At 39.7% G+C, this 19,986-nt stretch overlaps 1 protein-coding gene across 1 annotated transcript in view; it reads right to left on the bottom strand.

The window, feature by feature from the left end:
* Window positions 1–19,986, bottom strand: part of LOC126480732 (RNA-binding protein EWS) — a 99,228-nt gene that overhangs the window by 79,064 nt on the left and 178 nt on the right. Inside the window, exon 1 of the mRNA XM_050104003.1 lies at window positions 19,939–19,986. This exon is cut by the window's right edge and continues 178 nt beyond it. The gene's annotated coding sequence lies outside the window, so the exon portion shown is untranslated. The remainder of the gene's footprint in view (window positions 1–19,938) is intronic.

Below are 19,986 nucleotides of genomic sequence, written 5' to 3'. Positions count from 1 at the left end.
TTTTACAATTTGCAAATTGCACAGGAGAAGGTGAAAGTAAGAGCTACCTGAAGTAACCTGTGCCACACTTTTGTAAGACGAGTTATGGAGTATAGATATGGATGTTTGATGATGACATGAGTATACTGATTAGGACAGCCTTAAGATATATAGAACAGCTTAGCAGCTGCTAATTTAACTCAATCTCACAGCAGTTCATACAGTGTAAACTCAGACAAGACAATGTTCTGCATCTCAGAATCAGATGTTGATAATTGACCATTTCAAATCATTAGTAAAAATGAGTTCTGTCAAGATATTTTATTAATTTCATTTTGAACTTTGCAGCTCACACACTATGTCGACTTGTAGAAGAATAAAAAGCAAGGTGGTTTAGGTTTAATGACTCTCTGATGATGCTGGTCACTGTAAGTACATCACAAGTTCAAATTGTGAAAGAATGGAGCAGCAAAACATGACACTGCTGTTTCAAAGAAACCATCTGTATTTGAATTAAATTATTCAGGGAAGCCATGGAAAAACTGAATTTGGATGTTTTAATGAAGATTTGAAATTGGCCCCTAAAAGTCTACAGAAAAAGGAAGGAGGGAACAAGAGGCTGTTTGAGGAGGACACGTGGCTTTGATTACATCATGTTCAGGTACAAAACAGGCTGTGTGTTCTGAATGCAATCACTGGGCCACTTCTCTCCTACCTGCATAGCAGGAGGCTGATAAACTGCTGCCATTTTTTAAGACAGTAACAGCTAATGAAGTACTCACAGAGCAACAAAATTAAATATGGACACTATATGACAGTAACAATGTAAATCTAGCCAATCTCTTGTAATAACAAATGATTTGCCACATGCAGTTGATTCAAAGAGGCAACAATGAAATCAACTGCATACTGTGGTCATTGACAAAGCTTCAGCATGTCAGAGTTCCCGATGTGGCTTATTGCCACCTGCATTTCTGCTGCTTTCTGCTGCTGCATGACAATGATATCTTATTATTTGCTACCTGAATGGTTTCCATGTGTTTGGCAGTTTTTTTCAGGTGGTTAATTTTCAGAGCATGGGCATAAAAAATAGTACAATGCTATGGTCACTGTTTAAAGGTATAAGGAGTGAGATACAAGAAGTTTGGATAGTATCTCTATTAGCTTTGTTGTTATTGAAAACATACTTCATTTTTCTATTAAAAACCTTATAAACAAAAGATAAAATGTGACCTAAGAGATTTAAACAAACAGGCATACCACCTGTGTTCTATAACTGTATACCCTTGTCGAAACAGTAATGAGACACACACAGAGTAAATGAAGCCTCCAAGTTCTTTAAATACAGTGGTAACAGTTTACCAGCAAGCAAAATAAATAATAATTGATGACAGTACAGAATGCCGCTGTAAATAAACAAAACAAAGTTTTTCTGAAAAGCAGTACAAATACTCTGATGAATACTTATAGTATTAGTGATTATTTGCTGGTGTGGCAGAGAGACACTGCATAAAATTTCATCTCTTCCACGATTTCCTTACTGTTTTATTTTGAATGGATGAAAATTATTTATGATATGCTCTGCAGTACGCTGTGTATAAACAACAGGGACGAGGGAATTTTTGGAAAAATTGCATTACTGCATTACTTCTACTCATTTTGGAATAAGTCACGTTACATGAAGGCAGCATTTTTGCACTCTGGCTCTATTTACTTAAATCCATTCTCCGATCCACAACTACTTTCACTTTTTTAAGCCATTATTCAGTTGTGGAACAGAAAACAAGTCAAAAAATACTACCTACACAAAAGCAATGCTATGTTGATCACTAGGAAGATGTTACATTACAGCTTACCCCACCTGGCACTTTTTATAGTTTTTGTGATTCCAGAGGAATATTTTGATGCTCTTCTATTACATAAACGACATTACTGATTTTACCTTGCAAACTTAATATACTTTTCATTATAAGTGAATAAGTAGTAAAACAATGGTAACAATGAACCTACACCTTAGATTGCTGTACAGTTTAGTGTTGTATCGAAAGGAAATTAAGATGAGGAATCTATAAAATTTGATAGAATTGCTGTTCATCACTTACACCTCAGGAGGCTTACCAATGTACTATCTTTGACCCCCCCCCCCCCCTCTCTCTCTCTCTCTCTCTCTCTCTCTCTCTAATCCTCACAATGAGTGTGTCCCTCTCATCCACATCCAGAGGATAGGGTGAGCTACTCTTCCTTTCTAAACTTCCCTTGACAGGTGTCCAGCGATCAGTCATTTTCAAATTCAACAACTTTTCCAGGTTTTTCAACTTAATTTTTTTTCAGATTACTTTTTTATTAAATTTAACACTAACATATCCTTTTTCAAAGTATATATTGACGATTAGTAAAATATCCATAATTAATTACATGTGTCTTTATAACAATGAAAATAATTTATTTTTGACAGTAAAATGTAATTGGATAGATAAAAAAAAATCTATTCACCAAGTGGCAGCAGGTCTTTCCTTCTCATCCTGTCCGGTAAGTCTCCCCGACCTGGGGATCTGCGCGACTTTTCCAAAATCTACCCCTTTCCCTGAAGCTCTCTTATCCTTTATATTCACTGCGTCTCCTTCCCCTAACCCTTCTGCCAGAAGGAGCCAGTGGCTCCGAAACCTTGCATACATAAAACCTTTTCTCGTATGTGTGTTCTCCTGCCACCACTTGATGACTAGGGCTAAATATATTTCTTTAGTAGTATAAATAATAGATATGAATTAAAATATTGAATGCTATATTTTCAAACTAAGGAAACTCCAGGCAGGAATGTCAACAATGTAGGAAAGGACTGATTGCTACTTACTGTAAAAAAGGCATCTAGTTGCAGACAGGCAAGATTAAAAGACTCACATACACCTTTCAGCCACAGCCTTCATAAGTAAAACACACACTGACACCAACTCCATCATCTCGGATTGGAATGCATTATCCTTCACGACCTCAACAACCTCCCTCCCACCCACTTCATGTGGTCCTCAACCCAGAGTGCCACCTTCCTAGATTTTGACCTCCTGATGGCTTCGTCTGCACCTCTGTCCATATTAACCCCAATCAACCACCGACAGTAGCTGCATTTTGACAACTGACATCTCTTTCACTCCAAAAAATCCCTCCGATATAGCCAGGCCACTCAGGGACGGCTTATCTGCAGTAACAAAAACACCCTTGCTCAGTACTCAGAGGGGCTCAAGTTCACCAAAGCCTTCACAGACAGTTATATCCCCCAGACCTAGTCCACAAACAGATCTGCAGTGCCTTTTCCCCTCACACCCCCAATCCTCCCACCACCCGCAAGAATCAGCCACAAAGGAGTGTCCCCTTCCTCACCCAGTATCACCCCAGACCGGGACAACTGAACTGCATGCTACACCAGGCTTTGATTACTTATCATCATGCCCTGAAATGGGGGACATCCTACCAGAGATATTTCCCACCCCTACTAAAGTGGTGTTCCATTGCCCACCCAACCTCCAAAACATCCCAGTCCATCCCTATGTCACTCCCAATCCCAACTCCTTGCCACAAGGATCATATCCCTGTGGAAGACGCGGATGCAAAACCTGCCCAATCCACCCATCCAGCACTTCCTATTCCAGTCCTGCCACAGGTTTATCCTACCCTCATCAGGAGCCAGACCACCTGTGAAAGCAGCCATGTCATCTATCAGCCCTGCTACAATCACTGCACAGCTTTTCATATTGGTATGACAACCAGCCAGCTGTCCATCAGGATGACTGCCCACTGTCAAACTGGGGCCAATAGCAAGGTAGGCCAAGCTGTGCCACAATATGCAGCTGAACTTAACACACTTGATTTGAATGGCTGCCTCACTACCTGAGCCACCTGGATCCTTCCCTCTACCACCTGTTTTTCTGTACAGCGCAGATGGAAGTCTTACTTACAACACATTCTCTGCTTCCATAATTATACCAACCTCAACCTATGGCAACATATTGTCCCCACACCCCTCCCTGTCCTACCATCTCCTCCACATTCTCATCTCCCATCCTGTTTATCTGCACCCCTCTGCCAATGCATCCACTTGTCTTTCCCTGCTCTTCTCCTTTTCCCCCCTCATCCCTGCCTCACAACCTCCTGATGCTGCAACTGTTGGCAGTCTAGTTCCTGCACACTCCACCAGACATTGCTTGTCTCTCTCTCTCTCTCTCTCCACCCATACACTACTATCTTTTCCCTATCCCCTCCAGGCTGCTGTGATGTTGCATTCTGACCCGAGATGCTGGAGTTGGCAGTTGTGTGTGTGTGTGTGTGTGTGTGTGTGTGTGTGTGTGTGTGTGTGTGTTTGTTTTTACTGACAAAGGATGTGGCCGAAAGCTTCATGCGACAGTCTTCTAACTGTGCCTGTCGGAAACTTGACGTGTCTTCTTTATGGTAAGTACCAGTCTGTATTTTCCTACCTTGTTATACTAAATTTTGTTTTAAAAGCAAAAGAAAATATCAAATAAGGAATTATAAATTCTGTTTACTTACACACACACACACACACACACACACACACACACACACACACACACACAATTACATATTTGTTAAAGGGGAACAAAACCTAGAAATTTGTCACAATGAAAGTGAATAAATCATTTCTTTAAATTTTCTATCTCTGCCAAAATCTTTCAGGCTTCACTCAACATATTTGCTCCTTTGTTTCTGATTCTTTGATTTCAGCTTTCCTCCTTTCCCCCGTCACCTACCTTGTCCTTATTTTTCATATCACCTTTACAGAAAGAATTTGCATTGCGAAAACAGTATATATTGTCAACTCCATTAGCATTATATATGTACCTTTGAGCAATATGGTTTGTTTCTGTTTGATTTTCAACTATATTTTCCACGTTTACAGAGAAGCTCCACTCAGAAGCATTTACATGTGAGATTATCAAAATACTAGCACAAAAATCTCTGATATTTGGGCATGGCTTTAAAGATAACTTGAATGTATCAACCCAGAATTTATTTAGACGATTTTCCATTTCCTTGCAAGAGTTCATCTATCTTCAAATCTCTTTTCTCTGCATATTTCCACAAATTCAAGTTTGACACAGTCTGCCCTTCAACCTGACATTCTTCTGTTTAATACAAAAATTTTGAGGCATACTGTCAAATTTCTTTGAGTTGCTTCATGGTTAATGTGATATGTTAATTCAAGCAGGAAATTACACATGGTAAGTTGTATCTGAGGGGATCTTTCTCCCAACTTCTCTACAATGCCAATAACGCATGTTCACATGGTTTCCTTTAATAACATTTCTTCTTCAGATTCATTCTTAATTTTTCAGTGCACTTCTTACAGCAAAATCCAGACTGGACTGTCTTGCCATAACCAGAGTCTTCACATTAAAGTCAATTTTCATTAAAGATGAAATTTTGTTTTTTAATACACTACTGGCCATTAAAATTGCTACGCCAAGAAGAAATGCAGATGATAAACGGGTATTCATTGGACAAATATATTATACTGGAACTGACATGTGATTACATTTTCACGCAATTGGGCTGCATAGATCCTGAGAAATCAATACCCAGAACTACCACCTCTGGCCGTAATAACGGCCTTGATACGCCTGGGCATTGAGTCAAACAGAGCTTGGATGGCGTGCACAGGTACAGCTGCCCAAGCAGCTTCAACACATTATCACAGTTCATCAAGAGTAGTGACTGGCATATTGTGAAGAGCCCGTTGCTCGGCCACCACTGATCAGACGTTTTCAATTGGTGAGAGATCTGGAGAATGTGATGGCCAGGGCAGAAGTCAAACATTTTCTGTATCCAGAAAGGCCCGCACAGGGCCTGCAACATGCGGTCTTGCATTATCCTGCTGAAATGTAGGGTTTCGCAGGGATCGAATGAAGGGTAGAGCCACGGGTCGTAACACATCTGAAATGTGATGTCCACTGTTCAGAGTGCCGTCAATGCGAACAAGAGGTGACCGAGACGTTTAACCAATGGGTTTCGCAGGGATCGAATGAAGGGTAGAGCCACGGGTCGTAACACATCTGAAATGTAATGTCCACTGTTCAGAGTGCCGTCAATGCGAACAAGAGGTGACCGAGACGTTTAACCAATGGCACCCCATACCATCACACCGGGTGATAAGCCAGTATGGCGATGATGAATAGAAGCTTCCAATGTGCGTTCACTGCGATGTGGCCAAACATGGATGCGACCATCATGACGCTGTGGCCACTCAGGGATCTGTGGCAATGAACAAGCTGATAGATTGGCTAGGATGGGGGCAACAACTCCATTTATTTCACCGGAACCTGTCTTGACAATCACCAAGGCTATGATTAAATTAGAATTACGGAACTGGCTTAGGAAACAGCACGTAGGATATTGGACCAAGGTACATAAACAAAAACATGGTAAGGTAATGATGCCAAAGCAATATTTTAAAAGAAGCTCTGTAATTCTCGGATTGAACAGGAAAGAGATCAAACTAATGACTGGACTGATGACCGGCCATGGGAACTTCAAAAAACACCTACACACAATGGGTATAATAGAAGAGGACCCTAAATGTAGGATCCGTGATGAGGGTGAAGAAACTGCATCAACCCTAATCTTTGAATGCATGGCATTGGAGAGTAAAAGATACAGAATCTTCGGGACAACTAGACCTGAAGACATTGTGTCTAACAAAAAATTGATAGAGGGACTCCTTGCACTATTTAAGGGCTCTGGTTGGCTTTACTAGATATACGGGGAGTGATACAGCACAATAAACCTAGTTTCGGTGCGGGCAGCGGCGGGTTAGACATAAGCTGTTTTAGCTCTCCTGCTAAAATCAATCAATCGTGATGCTGTAAACAGAACCTGGATTCATCCGAAAAAATTACGTTTTGCCATTTGTGCACCCATGTTCGTCATTGAGTACGCCATCGCAGGCGCTCCATTCTGTGATGCAGCGTCAAGGATAACCACAGCCAGGGTCTATGAGCTGATAGTCCATGCTGCTGCAAACGGCGTTGAACTGTTTGTGCAGATGGTTGTTGTCTTGCAAACGTCCCCATCTGCTGACTCAGGGATCGAGACGTGGCTGCACGATCCGTTACAGCCATGCAGATAAGATGCCTGTCATCTTGACTGCTAGTGATACGAGGCTGTTGGGATCCAGCACAGCGTTCCGCATTATCCTCCTGAACCCACTGATTCCATATTCTGCTAACAGTCATTGGATCTCGACCAACATGAGCAGCAATGTCGCGATACGATAAACCGCAATTACGATAGGCTACAATCCGACCTTTATCAAAGTTGGAAACGTGATGGTACGCATTTCTCCTCCTTACACGAGTCATCACAGCAACGTTTCATCAGGCAACGCCGGTCAACTACGGTTTGTGTATGAGAAATCGGTTGGAAACTTTCCTCATGTCAGCATTTTGTAGGTGTTGCCACCGGCGCCAACCTTGTGTGAATGCTCTGAAAAGCTTATCATTTGCATATCACAGCATCTTCTTCCTGTCGGTTAAATTTCACATCTGTAGCATGTCATCTTTGTGGTGTAGCAATTTTAAGGCCAGTAGTGTACATCTAGTTTCACAAGTCACAGCATCAAAATGTTCATAAGGTTATGGAGTTCATCATATAAAAATAGAGCCACCAGGATATCGCTCTGAAAATTAAGTAAAAATCGAATGAAATGTGCTGTTGAACTGAAGAATGTGTTTGGGAGCTAGTAATTTATCACTGACAGCTTCAGAAAATATAATGAAACTTGACGACTGAGGTATGGTTTTCGAATTCTTTGTCTCAGCAACCCACGTTTGAATATGTTCAAGAATTTCCACAGCTTTTTCAACTGCACTGGCTTCTTCAACCCATCTTGTTCCACAAAATGACATTGAAAAGGACGAAGATCCTGTTATCTCGGTGTACTGTGAGCTCTCTTCAGGAGAATCGTGAAATAAATACTAAATTGCTCTCCGAAATTAGAATTTCCAAGTTAGGTTTGGATGTGCCTGTTCTGAAAGCACCATGTAGTACATGCAAACTGCATGTACCAATTTCTACAAGTTTCAGACCACTAAATGATTCTTTCAGACCACTGAATGATTCTTTTAGTTCCTTGTTAAAGTCATTCAAAAGTTTTACATTCAAGTTGAGCTGCCCACTGAGAGCTGCAATTTTGTCCCCCCCCCCCCCCCCCTTTTTTTCTTCTTTCCTAAACTCAACGATCTTTTCACTCCTAACGGGAAATCATCTGGCCTAATATGCTTCAGAAAAACGGAATCAAACTAACATGCCATTACTGATTATTTATCATGGTTCCAAAATCGTACATATACAATGGTGTAAAACACCTAGGCATTTGTAAGTTGGGACAAATGGCCAGGCTAAATGCCTGGGCAAAAATTAAGCTCATATTTTGTATTTGAGAAGGTGTTTGCATGTTTGGGGTAGTTATTAGGGAAATAAATTGGACCATAAACATAACTCTTTGGTGCTTTAATGATGTCAAACAGAAAGGAGCAAAAAAGAACTATTATATCTCAATCATGACAGCTGATAACAAAGCAGTTTTTTTTCCCCACTGGAAACAGTTTAATACATTAATAGTACATTTATAATCAAGAACCATATGCTAGCAGTTTAATACATTCAGTAATAGTTTTGTTATCAATAATTACTCTTCAGTAACATTTGGAGATATGACACAGATTATAAAGTGTATTAAGTTATGAAGCAATGACATAAGGACAATATTATGAAATGGATAGTTGCTTCTAAAGATCTAGGGGAATTGCTAAATTGCAGATAGGCACAACAAAAAGACTATCAGAAAGTGAGCTTTTTGGCACTAAGGCATTTGTTAAAAATATTCTCTCTCTCTCTCTCTCTCTCTCTCTCTCTCTCTCTCTCTCTCACACACACACACACACACACACACACACACACACACACACACACACACAACCACAAGCAGTACTTTACTGATCCCCATCCCCTACCCTGCTATTCCTCCCCCTTCCGAGCCCAGCCTCCTCCTCACCCCCACCATCTGGTTGCCTCTCCCATAATGTCTGGCCTCAGCAGACAGAGACTGTGGTCACTATGTGTGTGCGGGTGTATTTCCGACCTCACTACACAGCTGTTCGACGTAGTGTGTGTGAGAGAGTGAAGAGTAGAACCGACAAAAAGAAAAAGTGCATTATAAATAAGAAGCAGCTGTCAGCAACATGTGCTCTTCCTTGGTGCAGCAAGTGGGACAGAAAAGCCCTTTGACTTTGGTGCACCAGGTGCACATACTCTGTGATCGCAAGCTCGACTCCAGTCCACCACCAGCAATGGAGCTTGGAGCTATGATAATGCCAGCCACTTGTGCTGGCAAAATATCGGAAAAGTCATCAAACAAACTTCGGCAGAAGCACCCGAGACAGAAGCCAACAGGCAGTCTGTCACCAAAAATCCACAAATGCCTTGACAACTTTGTGCTAATAGTTGTTGCAAAAGGCTTACTATAATTTCAGATATTGCACTAAACTGAACATTTAACGTTTCTCTAAAGTGCTTTTACCAAACTTATTACTTGTGTGTGTTATTTCTACAAAAGTATTTGGTGGGTGCTTTGAACTTTACTTTGAAGCAATTTGTTCCTCTATCTATCACACAATGACAAATCAGCTTCCTTTGATCCCTGCCTCATGTGACAGCTCAACACTGATTTTTATTTACGTAGGCTTATTTAAAATATTGCTCACATTTTTAATATAACAAGAGACCAAACTGATATTCTTGCCTGAGTGTCTCATATTAGTTTTTCAATACTGTTACATTCCATCCTGGACTTTCCATTGTCATATTAATTTACCTATCCCTGTAACACAGTAAAATATGCAATTTGAATTATGAAAATATAACATTTCTTTAACTCGAAAATTTTTGAGTTGCCCAAAGGATGAGATTTAGTATTCCCCAGCAAAGTTAAAAATACGCTGGAGACTATTATTGAGGGAATGAAGGTTGCTGCTGTAAGCAAGTTGTAAAATGCTTCAAGAACATTAAAAAATAAAATTCTGACCTAACTCCAGAATAATCACTTTGGCCCACAAGGTCTTGGGAGAGAAAAAAACAAAAAAGTTGATAGACATTGTTCTGAACAGTTCCAACAGGGGGTCTCAAGTACTAAGGAAAAAAAAACTTTTCAAAAAGGCAGATTTGTGATGTTCTAAGGCTGCCTGCAACCTAGCAAAAGTGGTATCAAGGCAGTCTTAAAAAACACTACAGTTTTGTTATAGAAATGTGCCAAATGTTAATGGAGCTAGAGGTTCTTTTATAGTGGAGAAACACAAGAAATTTGTTCCAGGTAGTATCAAATATATGTTAATGACCCCAACAGCTTTTAATATGGATGAAACCCCTCTGGCTTCCAAAGGGGAATTAATTATACACTGTTTCTAGGCCAATTATTACAATGCTTTTTATTAACTGTTTTTCTTTGCAACTCAATTTTTTTAAACTTTAATGTACTATACGCATGTGTGTTTCTTGTGCACTTGCACAAAAATAAATTGCTTTCTAGCAAGCTGATTCTAGAATTACACAGGTCTGCAAAAAAATATTTTCTGAAAGTTGTTTGAAATTTGATAACTGACTTATGTTACAGCCCAGCTTCTTAAAGTTGTCGAGCATGTCCACGACGATTGTCTTGTTGTTCGGATCTCTTTTGTTTCCTAGGAAACTGGTAACAGCTAATTTAAAGACGTCCATGCTGCCTTTTCTTTTGTTTCCATTTTGTCCACAAATCTGCGATCTGTCATAAGTTTTCTAATGTCTGGTCTGATAAAGATTCCTTCCTTTAACTTTGCCTCTGATAAACCAGGAAACTGTCCACAAAGATATCGGAAACACACCCCTTCTTTTGGCAATGGCAGAACAAATTGTTTCATCAGCCCCAACTTAATATGAAGTGGTGGAAGAAACACCTTTTTGGGATCCATAAGGCTTTTCCTCTCAACATTTTTAACCCCTTCCTGTAAGGTTTTTCTCAAGAGCCAAGCTTTTTTTATGTAGTGTTGCTTTCTGTCTCTACTGTCCCATTCACAGAGGAAACAAGGGAACTTTGTATAGCCACTTTGTTGACCAAGCAGCACTGAAATCACTTTTTAATCACCTCATAGTGTCCATTTGTGGTCTGAATAGCAGAGTTTAATTAAAACCAGTTTGAGGTTTTTGTAACATTCTTTTAAGTGAACCAAGTGTCCACCTGGTATAGAAGCATACTTATTGCCATTGTGTAGAAGTACTGATTTAAGACTTCTTTTTGAAGAATCAATAAAAAGTCTCCACTCACCAGGAGCATATTCTATTTTGAAACATGCCACAAGTCCACAAACATCACAGCAAAACACCAGGCCAACTTCTTGAGAGAAGTGAGATACAAACTCCTTTTCCCTCGATTGATACCAAGAAAAGGATGTACCCAGAGCCAACATACGTTTATCTTTCAATGTAGATCTTAAAACCTCTGCCAATTATTTAGAAAGGCCTAGGTCTCTTACTAAATTGTTCAGTTCAGATTGTGAGAATGGAATGGGATCTGTTGTGCGAGGATCATACCATAGTCTTCTTCACTGTCACCTTGCTGAGCCAATGGCTTGTGATCATCTATATCATCCAAAGAATCTGGAGGAGAAGGTATTGGTTCTTCAGGTCCATGAGGAACAGGGCAAATGGCTGACTGAATGTTAGGGTAAGAAATGCACGCAGACACACACTCTCGCAAACGCAACTTGCACACACGTCTGCTGTCTCAAAGAACTAAAACCAAAGTTCTCTGAGACTGCAGAGTGTGTGCAAGTTGCATTTGTGTGTGTGTGTGTGTGTGTGTGTGTGTGTGTGTGTGTGTGTGTGTGTGTGTGTACTGCTGACAAAGGCCTTAATGGCCGAAAGCTGTAACTGTGTGAATAATTTTGTTGTGCCTATCGTTATCAGGAGAAAGAAAACTGGCGTTCTACGAATCGGAGCATGGAATGTCAGACCCCTTAATCGGGCAGGTAGGTTAGAACATTTAAAAAGGGAAATGGATAGGTTAAAGTTAGATATAGTGGGAATTAGTGAAGTTCGGTGGCAGGAGGAACAAGACTTTTGGTCAGGCGAATACAGGGTTATAAATACAAAATCAAAGAGGGGTAATGCAGGAGTAGGTTTAATAATGAATAAAAAAAATAGGAATGTGGGTAAGCTACTACAAACAGCATAGTGAACGCATTATTGCGGCCAAGATAGACATGAAGCCAACGCCTACCACAGCAGTACAAGTTTACATGCCAACTAGCTCTGCAGATGACGAAGAAATTGATGAAATGTATGATGAGATAAAAGAAATTATTCAGGTAGTGAAGGGAGACGAAAATTTAATAGTCATGGATGACTGGAATTCGACAGTAGGAAAAGGAAGAGAAGGAAATGTAGTAGGTGAATATGGATTGGGGGGAAAAAATGAAAGAGGAAGCCGCCTGGTAAAATTTTGCACAGAGCACAACTTAATCATAGCTAACACTTGGTTCAAGAATCATAAAAGAAGGTTGTATACATGGAAGAAGCCTGAAGATACTAAAAGGTATCAGATAGATTATATAATGGTAAGACAGAAATTTAGGAACCAGGTTTTAAATTTTAAGACATTTCCAGGGGCAGATGTGGACTCTGACAACAATCTTTTGGTTATGACTCTGACCACAATCTTTTGGTTATGAACTGTAGATTAAAACTGAAGAAACTGCAAAAAGGTGGGAATTTAAGGAGACGGGACCTCGATAAACTGACTAAACCAGAGGTTGTCTAGAGTTTCAGGAAGAGCATAAGGGAAAAATTGACAGGAATAGGGGAAAGAAATACAGAAGAAGAAGAATGGGTAGCTTTGAGGGCTGAAGTAGTGAAGGCAGCAGAGGATCAAGTAGGTAAAAAGACGAGGGCTAGTAGAAATCCTTGGGTGACAGAAGAAATATTGAATTTAATTGATGAAAGGAGAAAATATAAAAATGCAGTAAACAAAGCAGGCAAAAAGGAATACAAACATCTCAAAAATGTGATCGACAGGAAGTGCAAAATGGCTAAACAGGGATGGCTAGGAGGACAAATGTAAGGATGTAGAGGCTTTATCTCACTAGGGGTAAGATAGACACTGCCTACAGGAAAATTAAAGAGACCTTTGGAGAAAAGAGAACCACTTGTATGAATATCAAGAGTTCAGATGGAAACCCAGTTCTAAGCAAAGAAGGGAAAGCAGAAAGGTGGAAGGAGTATATAGAGGGTCTATACAAGGGCGATGTACTTGAGGACAATATTATGGAAATGGAAGAGGATGTAGATGAAGATGAAATGGGAGATACGATTCTGTGTGAAGAGTTTGACAGAGCACTGAAAGACATGAGTCGAAACAAGGCCCAAGGAGTAGACAACATTCCATTAGAACTACTGACAGCCTTGGGAGAGCCAGTCCTGACAAAACTCTACCTTCTGGTGAACAAGATGTATGAGACAGGTGAAATACCCTCAGACTTCAAGAAGAATATAATAATCCCAATCCCAAAGAAAGCAGGTGTTGACAGATGTGAAAACTACCGAACTATCAGTTTAGTAAGTTACAGCTGCAAAATACTAATGCGGATTCTTTACAGACGAATGGAAAAACTGGTAGAAGCCGACCTCAGGGAAAATCAGTTTGGATTCCGTAGAAATGTTGGAACACGAGAGGCAATACTGACCTTACGACTTATCTTAGAAGAAAGATTAAGGAAAGGCAAACCTACATTTCTAGCATTTGTAGACTTAGAGAAAGCTTTTGACAATGTTGACTGGAATACTCTCTTTCAAATTCTGAAGGTGGCAGGGTAAAATACAGGGAGCGAAAGGCTATTTACAATTTGTACAGAAAACAGATGGCAGTTATAAGAGTCGAGGGACATGAAAGGGAAGCAGTGGTTGGGGAGGGAGTGAGACAGGGTTGTAGCCTCTCCCCAATGTTATTCAACCTGTATATTGAGCAAGCAGTGAAGGAAACAAAAGAAAAATTTGGAATAGGTATTAAAATCCACGCGGAGAAGAAATAAAAACTTTGAGGTTCGCTGATGACATTGTAATTCTGTCAGAGACAGCAAAGGACTTGGAAGAGCAGTTGAATGGATTGGACAGTGTCTTGAAAGGAGGATGTAAGATGAACATCAAGAAAAGCAAAACGAGGATAATGGAATGTAGTCGAATTAAATTGCGTGATGCTGAGGGAATTAGATTAGGAAATGAGACGCTTAAAGTAGTAAAGAAGTTTTGCTATTTGGGGAGCAACATAACTGATGATGGTCGAAGTAGAGAGGAAATAAAACTTAGACTAGCAATGGCAAGGAAAGCATTTCTGAAGAAGGGAAATTTGTTAACATCGAGTATAAATTTAAGTGTCAGGAAGTCATTTCTGAAAGTATTTGTACGGAGTGTAGCCATGTATGGAAGTAAAACATGGACGATAAATAGTTTGGACAAGGAGAGAATAGAAGCTTTTGAAACGTGGTGCTACAGAAGAATGCTGAAGATTAGATGGGTAGATCACATAACTAATGAGGAGGCATTGCATAGAATTGGGGAGAAGAGAAGTTTGTGGCACAACTTGACTAGAAGAAGGGATCGGTTGGTAGGACATGTACAGAGGCATCAAGGGATCACCAATTTAGTGTTGGAGGGCAGCGTGGAGTGTAAAAAATCATAGAGGGAGACCAAGAGAGGAATACACTAAGCAGATTCAGAAGGATGTAGGTTGCAGTAGTTACTGGGAGATGATGAAGCTTGCACAGGATAGAGTAGATGGAGAGCAGCATCAAACCAGTCTCAAGACTGAAGACCACAACAACAACAACATCATTGCGACTCAGGGTAAGAAATATCCTTTTTGTTTTTCAAATTGAAGCCTAGTACGTTGCAAGAACAAAAATAGCAGTCATCACTATGATTTTTGGGCTCCCTTCAAACCACTGGTATTCCAAAACGTAAGGACTGATTTTTACATTGAAACCATTGCCTCAGTTCTTCAACACACACTAAACAAACTTTGTGTGGGGCACAAGGATTATCTTGTTCGCCTAACTTGATACCAAAATAGGCAAAATATTCTTTATTAACAAAATCAGGAATGTTTCTTTGTTGCTTTTTTAACGGTATAGTTACCATGAATGTAGCAGAAGCAGTGTGGTGAGTTTATACATCCTCTGGTAGCCATTGCCCATTAGTCATCTTCACAACACAAGAAAGCACCCTCTATTTTAAAGCACTAGTAACAACAACACATGAACAGCAAAGAGTGAAGAGATACTGTGAACTGAAGAGCAGCAGCAGAAGCCCACTGCTTGGTGATGGCGGGGGAAGGGGCAGAGCGACATACAGGCACTGACCTGAAAATACTGCTGGTTTCTCCTGAACAATCTTTATTTTATGTATATCTCCTAAACACTCTTTATTTTACTTATATCTAGTATAAAAACGGCTAAATAACAGTTTATGGAGATCCTAAAAAGCAAAATTTAAACTCACTAGAGTGCTGAAATATCGAAAAAAGCTAAAACTAGACAAGCAGTTTGTGAAATAACTGTACGCGATGGATTTTTTTCACTATTTTTCCCGAAATCAGTGTTGAAAACAATATAAAAATCACTTAATAAATTTGAAACAATTATTACGTCGCAGACCTGTGTTATTTAAATCTCCAGTTTTCTTATAAAATGCAGTGGCCATAAGTGGAGATGGCTGGCCATAGCTAGGGTTAATGTGGCCAAAACTGGGGAAATATGCCTTTTCATATTACGTAACATTTTTCTGCTTTTGCTATATAACTCAAAACATATTTTTCTACATAGTTGCAATGTTCTGCTTTTGCTATATAACTCAAAACATATTTTTATAATGGAAGGAAACATTCCACGTGGGAAAAATTATATATAAAAACAAAGATGAGGTGACTTACCGAACAAAAGCGCTGGCAGGTCGATAGACACACAAACAAACACAAACATACACACAAAATTCAAGCTTTCGCAACAAACTGTTGCCTCATCAGGAAAGAGGGAAGGAGAGGGGAAGACGAAAGGAAGTGGGTTTTAAGGGAGAGGGTAAGGAGTCATTCCAATCCCGGGAGCGGAAAGACTTACCTTAGGGGGAAAAAAGGACAGGTATACACTCGCACACACGCACATATCCATCCACACATACAGACACAAGCAGACATATTTGTGTCTGTATGTGTGGATGGATATGTGCGTGTGTGCGAGTGTATACCTGTCCTTTTTTCCCCCTAAGGTAAGTCTTTCCGCTCCCGGGATTGGAATGACTCCTTACCCTCTCCCTTAAAACCCACTTCCTTTCGTCTTCCCCTCTCCTTCCCTCTTTCCTCATGAGGCAACAGTTTGTTGCGAAAGCTTGAATTTTGTGTGTATGTTTGTGTTTGTTTGTGTGTCTATCGACCTGCCAGCGCTTTTGTTCGGTAAGTCACCTCATCTTTGTTTTCAAAACATATTTTTCTACATAGTTGCAATGTGCAGACTTTGGAATAATAGGTAGGGCCTATGATTTTTTTTTCCCCAGGAAATTTGTTACCTTTTTCCTATCGTAAACACACAGCTTATCTCAAATTGAGTGGCACCTTGACTCTACCTAGTTCCCGCCATCATACACCGCCCCCCCCCCCCCCTTCAACCTAAGTAGTTAATAGTTAAAATTCCATATAATCTGCTTCAGCCTGAAGGACAGAAATCTCCACTTCCTGTGCAGAAATTCTGCAGTCTTTTTTTGCAAAACCTAGTCATCCATGGGCCAGCCTCATTCAATTCCCCATTCAGTTGCCCCAGTTAAATTCTTTTCATACCATTCCCTGTCTGACTACCCTACAGCAACATCCATACTTATAACACATTGGAACACAGATAAAACACTTAAAAATAGTACTGAATTACCTAACCCTATACTCCATTTTTGTAATTTATGAGCCACAAAAACAAGTGGAAGACTGACAAAAATTAAAATGAAGTGGAAGTGGGCACTACCTACAGCCTTGTGAATAGATGGTAAATGGACCAAAGAAATTTTTACTTTAGTCCATGTGATTAAAAAATAAATAAATAAATCTTGGACATGGAATTACTGAATATGGTATCGCAAAACTTGCTGCTGCATCACATGCATGTCCACCTGACAACTAAGTTAATATACTGAAAAATCAGAGGAATGTTTAACTAGCAATGAATGGCCAGTCGCTAACCAACTCAAATTACTACGTCATGCACCTGAAACAATAGAGCAGCTATGAAACCGAAGGAGCAATAAATGACATGTTCAGAAGTATTACTGATAAGATTGTCGGTAAATGGTCCATCACTCAACTATACCGTTCATTCAACAATATAGGGGCTATAAGGTAAAATACAGCCTACTACAAGAAAAACAATGCAGTATGGTGAAGAAAAAAAAAAAAAAAAAAAAAAAAAAAAAAAAAAAAAAAAAAGTAGAACTAATTGTTCAGAATTCGTGGGTGTGTGTATTGGTCAGAACTTGAAATCAATCTCTCTCTCTCTCTCTCTCTCTCTCTCTCTCTCTCTCTCACTCACACACACACACACACACACACACACACACACACACACTATACATCTAAGAACACTTTAGCAAAGCAACAATGGCTCTACATGTTACTGCTAATTCTGGTGACAAAAACGTTAGAAAACTGGATTACTTGGCATTCATCCATTGATTGATATAATACAGAATAAGGTTAACCGAAGCGTCCGATTCCACCCGTTGACTTTGATCCGTGACATCATGACGGTGCGGAGTTTAGTTTGTGAGAGTCACGTGTCTGTAGGTGTCGTTTTGATATGATCGGTGGTGCTCTCTGGTGGCGTGTTTGTGTGCTGTGTGTTAGGTGATGTTTTTGGTTTAGTTTGAGTGTATGGTGTGTTTGTAGGTGGCATATAGTGGTCCGCAGTTCTCTCTGGTGGTGTGTTTATGGTTAGCGTGTTATGGGGCATATGGGGTTCATTTGTTTGGTAGCATTGCACGTGTGTGGTATCAGTGGTGACTGTGCTTTCAGCAAAATATTTTGCAGTGAATTAACGATTTTGGTTTATTTATGTCGATGTTATTGTAGTTTTTTTTCTGTTCGTCATGTGTGAATTTTGGTAAATCGCTTTGTTTATGTCTTTGGTAGGTGTGGATGTGACTGACAAGATCAACAGTTTTTGGTTGTCGGCAATGATGGGGGACAGTGCAGCGTCTCTAATAAAATTTCTTCAGCTATTCGGCCTGCTGGCTGAAGTCGTGAAGTGTTCAGTTTGTCATAAAGAAATGAGGCTTACTAAAGTTCCAGAGTCTCAGATCAGGGACGGCTATATGTGGAGATGTCGTAAGGATAACAGGTCAGGAGAAGTGTTTGATTCCAATTTTGTTGCGTTTTTTGAGGTAGTGATGATTGTGAACGTGGCTGTAGTTTTGATTCCAATTTTGTTGCGTTTTTTGGGGTAGTGATGATTGTGAACGTGGCTGTAGTTTTGGGTTTCATGATTTGGTATCAGTAGTTTCTGTTGGACTATATAGGTAAAAGGAAGTGTTCGATTCCAGTGGTTATTGTTTTTAGTTGATTTAGGTAAGGTTGTGGTTGTTTTATTTTATCGTTTGGTTCAGTAGTGTGTGTTTATTTTTAGTTTGTCCCCACCCAAAACCCCCAATTTCCCTAGCTTGTCCCGTTAGATTCATTAATTTTTGGAGGAATCTATTTGATAGTTTTTCGATCTATTTTTGTGTTTGTTGTCTTGTTTAAGTAAGTCGCGATATGGGAGTAGTTGTCAATGGCCGTTCCCGCCATACTGGTGACGTCATTTGTCAAAGCAGACGGGTGGAATCGGACGTTTCTGTTATCCCGAGTAATTTTCTGGCGCAATCCCCCACATATGCATAAAGCATTCATTACACACACAAACATTCTGTGCTGGTATCTGTCCATCCTCAAACTTCATGTACAAAAATGTTAAAAAAAATAGGTATACTATAAATACTGTATGAAGAATTAAGCACTATTTGGAGATAACAGTAGCAGTACAGAAATAAAACGTGGGAACAAAAGCAGCTGCCACTATTTACAACGGGTCTGCACTGGCAGGCAATCGCTGTAAATTAAAGGTACTAGCAAATAATGAAGGTCTTAAAAATCAATCTAAATAGTTTCTGCTTGACTACTGCAGTAAATAATTTACGATTGTTAGTGGGCATACTTAGGTTATATTACTGAAATTTTTATTACATGTAAAGATTTTTAAAATAAACGAGCTCTGTCACCGGCTAGAAGCCGTGTTTTTAAAATGAAATTAATTTAACTTGTAAACATACTGGTAAGTTCCAAATAATGGCGATTGTCAAGAGTGCGATACACAGAACATACAAAACGCTACAGTAAAACTAAAACCTAGGTGAAATAAATTAGGAATTAACTTATTTAGAGCAATGTTACAAGTAATACTTCCAAATCAAACAGGCACTCCGACTACACTAACTCATTTGGCGTCATTAAATAATCATGCTTTCGCGCGCCCTATAGCAAACAACTTAATCCTTTTTGATTAATAGCCATACAGACTGTGATTAGCGCTACAATAAGTACGTGATATTATTACGTCATCCTCTTCCGCGTTACACCTATCAAATAGAATTCAATGAAAAACAATCTACACTATATACCATCTACTAATAATGGCTTTATCAAGTGTCTTGGACACCCGGCAGAACATGGCTTACCCAAGCAATGAAGGAATGGACGTATTATGGAATAAATGGAAAAATATTCAGGTTATGAATATACTCACGCACTTTTATGCTACCATCCAGAATAGATTTCTTAAAAATTAAAAATCATAAACTCACCTACAGGTTACGCAAAACAGGGACGCTACCTAGTACCTACAAGTAGCT

The sequence above is a fragment of the Schistocerca serialis genome, chromosome 5, assembly GCF_023864345.2.
Source record: "Schistocerca serialis cubense isolate TAMUIC-IGC-003099 chromosome 5, iqSchSeri2.2, whole genome shotgun sequence".
Lineage (NCBI taxonomy): Eukaryota > Metazoa > Arthropoda > Insecta > Orthoptera > Acrididae > Schistocerca > Schistocerca serialis.
Note: the sequence above shows the minus strand (reverse complement) of the source record. Positions and strands in the feature narration are given on the sequence as shown.